This window comes from Gopherus flavomarginatus, chromosome 4 (genome assembly GCF_025201925.1).
Source record: "Gopherus flavomarginatus isolate rGopFla2 chromosome 4, rGopFla2.mat.asm, whole genome shotgun sequence".
Classification (NCBI taxonomy): Eukaryota; Metazoa; Chordata; order Testudines; family Testudinidae; genus Gopherus; species Gopherus flavomarginatus.
This window is the reverse complement of record NC_066620.1, coordinates 160,862,438-160,868,895: the sequence shown is the minus strand read 5'-3', so window position 1 is coordinate 160,868,895 and position 6,458 is coordinate 160,862,438. Positions and strand designations below refer to the sequence as shown.

The window sequence follows — 6,458 nt, the reverse complement described above, 5'->3', positions numbered from 1 at the left end:
AATCTTGGGTCCATGCAGTCAGTCTTTGACATTTTACAGCGACGGTGGTAGTCACCGGGACTTAAGGGCCTTTCCAGGGTGGAGCCAGAGCAGACTTTCGTCGGTGGACCTTTACATCAATCCCGTCTCCTGGTTCCAAAGAGTGGTAGGGCTGCTAGGGTCTTTGGGTAGCGCTTCTTTACCTGTGAGAAAAGAAACTTAACACATTTCATTAGTGCCTGGCAATGTTTTGCAAATCTCATAGCTGCGTGGGCAAATTCAAGCCCTCCTTTTCCTGGTTGTTAGCCAAGTCTTAACTGTGAGCAGTGTTCTTGAATGGAGTCAGTGTCTTATCTATAGCCTGAGCTTGCTATTTTATTTTATTTTTTTTCAGTTAATTCATTCTGTTCTTTGTCCTTCTTCCCTTCTTGGCTTCTTTTAACCTGCAAAGGAAACTTCCACTTTTTACTTATACACCTTCTTCCCAACAATGAAGACATAAACATTGTCATTATACAGTACATTAGTCTTATTATTTAATATATGCCACACACACCCTTTTGCTAAAATAACCTTATTACAGAGCTTTGGAGCAACAAGCCAGGACAAGCACACCCACTTTGAGGAGTTCACTCAATACAACCTCTAGTCCAATAGCCTTTCACCATCCCCAGCCCTCTGGCTAGAAATCTGAGGTAGCCAAAAAGATCCCATGTACAATATGGGGAGTGGGTTAACTTTTCATGTCTTTGCTTTCAAAGACTGTTGGTATGCAAATTTTAACAACAATTTTTGCAATTAACAGTTTGGCCAATGAAATTTCTTTTCTTTACTTAAGGAAATGCATTAGACTTTAGTATATTACATTCTCCTGATTTATCCAAACACTTTGTATTCCAAGTTGAACAAAACAAATATCTGCATTTTAATTTAATCTTTTTGTTTGATTTTAAACTAGACTATTTTATAAAAATATTAAACACAAAAATTCCGGCCACAAGACAAACACCACAGGACAGAACATAGAACACAAAACATGATTCCTATTGTGCCAGTAAATGCATGGTACGTTGAATGCTGTTCAGCTGGCATCAGTTTTCTCTGATTATCTGAAAGACAAAAAAAAGAGAGGTCTACCCACCCCTTCTGGGCAGACAATCATCGCTTGAAATATACAAATACTCTTGTTGGCTTCAGGCAAAACAGAGGAATTACCCCATAGTTTCTTGTATTTGTTTCATAGGCAGCCCAGGTTTTCAATTACATAACACTGTATACATTCTTCAGCTAATTCAACTAAATTGTTCATAGCCAAACCAAATGATTGCAATCCAATAACTTCTTTTCCTGAATTTATTTACAAACATTTCACAGACACCAAAAACTGTTTTTTCTTTAGCATTTTTACAAAGTTCAACTGCTGTTTCGTTCAGCAACTACAGAGTTAACTTCTCACTCTCCCTTAAATCACTTGCTTGTCTCCCAACAGCCACTTTTATCAACTTAAATCACCATTCCAAGTAAGTCCTGGGTATTTGAAATCTCCATGCTTACACTTACTGACTCCTTCCTTCCACTACACCCTTAAAGTTTTCCAACCTGTTTTCCAATCTCTCTGTCTGTTGCCTGCCCGCCTGGGCCCGATCCTGCTTTTCTTGCTGAACCGTCCCTTCCATGGGCACCAACTTGTTCCACTACCAGTTTAGCTAGGAGGGTGGGCTTCTCATCTAGCCCCCACCCCTCCTGGTCTCTTCCCTTAAACATTCTTACTCACAAGACTACCCGAGTCCTCCTTCATGAGGCTTGCCACCTGGACAAAAACACATGGCCCATTGGGCAAAGGCCATTTACTTAACATATAATTTAAAGGACTATTCTTAGAGGGTTTACCCAGAGACTCATTCATCTGTTTGACACTTAAACAGAAAAGAGAATTACACAGAGAGCAGAGGGAATTACAGTCTAAGCCAGACTTTCCCACTTCTATACACTGACCGCTACAGGGGACGGGACAGAAGGATCTCAATTCAACCTCAGAACTTTCTTGCACACATGGCTTCCACTCCGAGGAATTACGAACAAGAGGTTCAGTTCTGCCCACACTCCTAACGCCCAAATGAACAGAGCAGAAAAACAACAGTAACCGGTTAAACAGAACAGAACCAGAACCAGATAGCGTTTTCTTATCCTATTAGGACTCACTTTTACTCATGCAGTTCTCAACATATAACACTAACAGTACCAAGCAAAGCAAACACAAAATAACAAGGGTAAAACAAATAGATGGTGTAAATTCTGCAGGGCTCCCCCCTTCTTAATTGCTCACCAAACTGTGACAAATTTCTGTTACCAATCTATCCCTCGTGTCAGGTGATCAGGCTGACACTACAGGATCGTTGGGGGAAGATAAAGAAAACACACCATATAACTGTATTTTAAAGCTCCATTAATAAAATAATAAAACAACAACGGAGAGTGTTGGGAACGCTCCCTCATCACTCAGGAAAACATTAATGCCCCAAGCCCCTTTCATACCCACACACGTACGTCCAGACTGGCCACTTCTGTGTATAATGTTCAGAGAAGGGGGGAGAGGTGAACTGGAGATTATCCTGTATACAGCTTGTCCAGAATTTCTAACATGCTTCTGCTCTTTGGAGGGCTGTTCTCTTGCACCCTGGAATCTTCTGCAGCATCTCTTTCAGAGATTCCAGTCCAGGTCAGCTGCCTGCGGCTTCTTCAGTGTCACCAAGCCACACCGACTCCGGGGTCACAAAGGCACACTGTTGGATCTTACTGGACAGTTAAGCTTTGCAAATGTATTCTCAATTCTGTAACTTGTATTTCCTTTGCTTCGCCTCTGTCTATATTTTTTCCTTCACAGCCAGCTGGGGCCGAAAGCAGCCCCTCCCTGCACCAAGCACAGTCCGCGCCGATTCCTGACCCTGAACGCAGAGCAATCCCCCCCTTCCATCCCTGGGCCAAGATGATTTTTAAATTAACCCGTTCCTTTCCTCAATAGACAAATTTGCTCACCCTGTGTCAGGGCTTTTTGGTGATTAAACGCTCCTCTTAGATGTATGATCTTATCTAGATTGAAGTACCTTCTAGTGGGCATTATTTAGATGGATTTTCACGGTGTAAATATTCCAATTCTCTAAATACCTGCAGGTTGTTGAACTATAATGTACGTACATGTAATATGCTGGGGTACCCTTAGGGGGTGAGATGGAATGTTTAGACTGTCCCCCACCCATTTTCCACTTACACACACACGGAGGGTGCCCTGTCCGCGCTAGCGGCTCATAAACTAAGGATTTTTCCCTACAGGGTACTCACACAGGAGAGGCTAACGAGGATGGCCACGACCCTCCTACACCTCCCTTCAGCAAAGAGCGTCGGCTAGTCTCTGGGAGACGGCGCCGCTTACTCTGATTGCATCCAGTGAGATGATCAGACTGTCAGTAGCCCACACAGAAAGGAAAGGGGAAGGGAAGATGGGTACACACACTCCTAGACCCAGGCAGCTTCCTCACCGGACGATGCCAGGCCAAGTCAGCCCACCATGGGTTGGACCTCCTAAAGATCCACTAGTTACCGGGCTTGCGTTAGAGTAGTCCTGGTCACGAGCTTTTGCTTCACAGGGTACTCTGGGCGTCTTCCGGTAACAGTCATTCACACTGGCCCCCAGTACCATTCTGCATTTGATCTTGCTTTTTAGCTACAACAGGGAGAGAGTGCACTAGGACATGGGGTCTCCCCTTTCTAAACAGGTCCCTCCTTTTTCCCTGCACTATCCCTAACCTGCTTTTGGATCCCTGCACTCTGCCAGACAGAGGGAAGAACTGGAGCTACAGTGGGGTATTTTTACAAGAGCTCTCCATACAAACAGCTTCAGAAGCTACCCATTTACTGACAAAACAGGAGTAATTGGAGGATCGTGTTATAATTAAGTGATCCTTCCGGTGGCCACCTTTCTGGTCCTCTAGTTGATATTGAGGCCAGTCTACTATACAGAACTTTTTAGTTTGCTTTTAGTTAGTGGATCTGATCCAAGCACTTCCCAATTCGCTAGAATGCATTCTAAGGGTGTACACCGTGCCCTGCCTGTACTCTGTCCCTGCCCCATATCCTAGGGTGACACTGGGCATCCCCAGGTCATAACAGGCAAAAATCCAGACCACTGGACTGTTCCTACCTTATCCAAGGGACCGGTTCCTCACCGTCGCCCTCAACTGCTTCTCCACTACTCGAGCGCGTTGCACCGTTGTGCCCTCTGGGGTCAGTCGAACTGCGTCTCCGCCGAGGCCCCCGGTGAAGTCACCGGTGCGCGCTGGGCGTCGGTCGTCGCCGCAATCCGTCGACCACCAGAAGGGATCCAGGCAAGGCTAATTTTAGCCTCAATGCCCCACATGGGGCGCCAAGAACTGTTGCCGGCAGATAACTGCCTGAGGCCAAGCAACAGCGGGGGGGTCCGTCGCCCGGTGTGCCGCGCCAATAAACACACCAGGGTGGAGAAGCAAACCAAGTTTATTTGAGATCTCAAAGCGGTGCAGGGAGATTGACTCAGATCAAGCACACCTAAAACAAGCAGTCTGTTCCTTTATATCCATGAGAACTTTTCTCACTGACTAGCAATCCCCCGTTTCCCCTCCCTCCTCCTCCTTCCTCCCCCTGTAGCAATTACGTAAGCGCAGGTGCATTAAGTAATCTTGGCCGCGGCAGCTCGTTAGTAAGTTTTCCTTCTGCAAGTTATCTTGTCCTTCTGCTAAAGGTGCACAGGCCTCATTATTTCTGCTTTAGACCAGTTAGAACTGTTGCAACTGATAACGGCTGTTACACCTGGCCTTTTAGGTCGATTAAAGTTCAAACATGGAGGGACTCTTGTCTGCTGAGGCCTAAAACCAGGAAGGCTCCATACTCTTGTGGCCTTCCACCCTCCTGAGTTACGTAGGGTTATGCTTAGTGACACCAACATTACCAACCTGCACATTTCAAAAAACCAAAACTGTGCAGAGTGTGGCTAAAAATCGAAGAGATGATTTTACTCTTTCCCTAACTATATAAGAATCTATTCGTCCCCCAAAAAACCAGAAACCATCTCCCTCTCTCTGAAACTATTTATTGGTTGTATTCTTTCCCCTGCCTCTACAAAGTTTTTTAAAAAATAAATTGCAATGATCATACTTCCTCAAAACCTGTTTCTCTTACCCTCGAGACCCCTCATTTAGGTAACTCAGCCATGAAAGGAGAGGTTATCTATGCAAAATGGATGCCAGAATTTTATTTTCCTTCAGATTATGCCAATATTTGTAACAAACATAAAAACATCAAGGTATATGTGAATACATGTTAGAAGATTTAAAACAACAAGATAGTTGACATATTGTTCACTACATTATCTGGGTGAATTTTACCACATTTAAATCAAGATAAACATTTCCCCCACAAACAGGCTGCAGACATCCTACATCTCTCAAGGCAAAGTAGATATTCTTGTGTTTGTGAAAGGGAATATTCTGTCCATTCCTTACACTGGTTTTCAGTCACTTTGCCAAGCCAAGCCATCCACCCACCCATTCCTTTAGTCTCAGACTCTTTAGATCTAGCTGTTTGGTTTGTTTCCCTCCCCCTCACCCCTCAGCATTATCATTCTCGGAACTGTATACTTGAGGATTTTGTACAAGAACTACAGTGCCCTCTCGTGGCATTTCAACCTGAGTAAAACATTCATTTGAAAATCATTGAAGAAATATGAAATATAAATACATTTAATGTCTTTAATGGCTATGAATTTGAGTCCACTTTAGAGATTCATATTATAGAACACATTTAAGGGTTAAAAAGTCCCAAACCCTCTTAAAACAATATATTGATTACATGAATCTCTGGTTATTTAGCTAATATGCATTTTGTGAGCTAACACACAGTGCTTGGAAAACAAATTCAATTTTATTATACTTACTACAATCTCCAGGGTAGAGCAGAAGGAATGGGCTCTGTTTGACAGCAAAATTACTGTATGGTCTGACTGTTATTTACACAGTGCTACTGTTGCCCATGGTGATTAATTATTTGTGATGAGGTCAGAGGGTCTGATGCTCCAACATACTTCTGCAGGCAGAGCGGGATGAACAGCAGCAAATTTGAAAAGAGAGGAGGGAAAGGCAAAAGGGGACACACCCCCTCCATCTCTGGAAGCCCCTCTTTAGGTACTCAGTGGACATAGGAGCTTGCAGGCAAGGAAACTGGGGATAGACCAGCTCAAAAGATAAATGGGGACCTAGGGAACTTGCGAGGCAAACATTGAGAGATAAAAGACAAAGCCGAGCCTTTGAGAGCAGATTAGCTTCCCAGTCCAACCATTTCAATTTTTTTTTGAAACATTTTCAATGACTGATTAATATTTTGGAGAAAGGAAGTCTCTGTTACACATTCAACACTCCTGAATCTCAAATTCAGATGCACAAAGCATTGGC

The 6,458-nt window shown here is 43.8% G+C and overlaps 1 long non-coding RNA gene across 2 annotated transcripts; it reads right to left on the bottom strand.

Annotated features, from left to right (window-relative positions):
- Positions 1 to 352: 352 nt before the first annotated feature.
- On the bottom strand, positions 353 to 4,954 carry LOC127049801 (uncharacterized). 2 transcript variants are annotated; one of them, XR_007774056.1, is made up of 2 exons: positions 4,178 to 4,954; positions 353 to 1,122 (listed from the first exon to the last, which is right to left on the bottom strand). It is a non-coding gene; the product is annotated as an uncharacterized LOC127049801 (long non-coding RNA). The 2 variants fall into 2 exon arrangements; XR_007774055.1 differs by having other exon boundaries at positions 353 to 1,088.
- Positions 4,955 to 6,458: the final 1,504 nt, after the last annotated feature.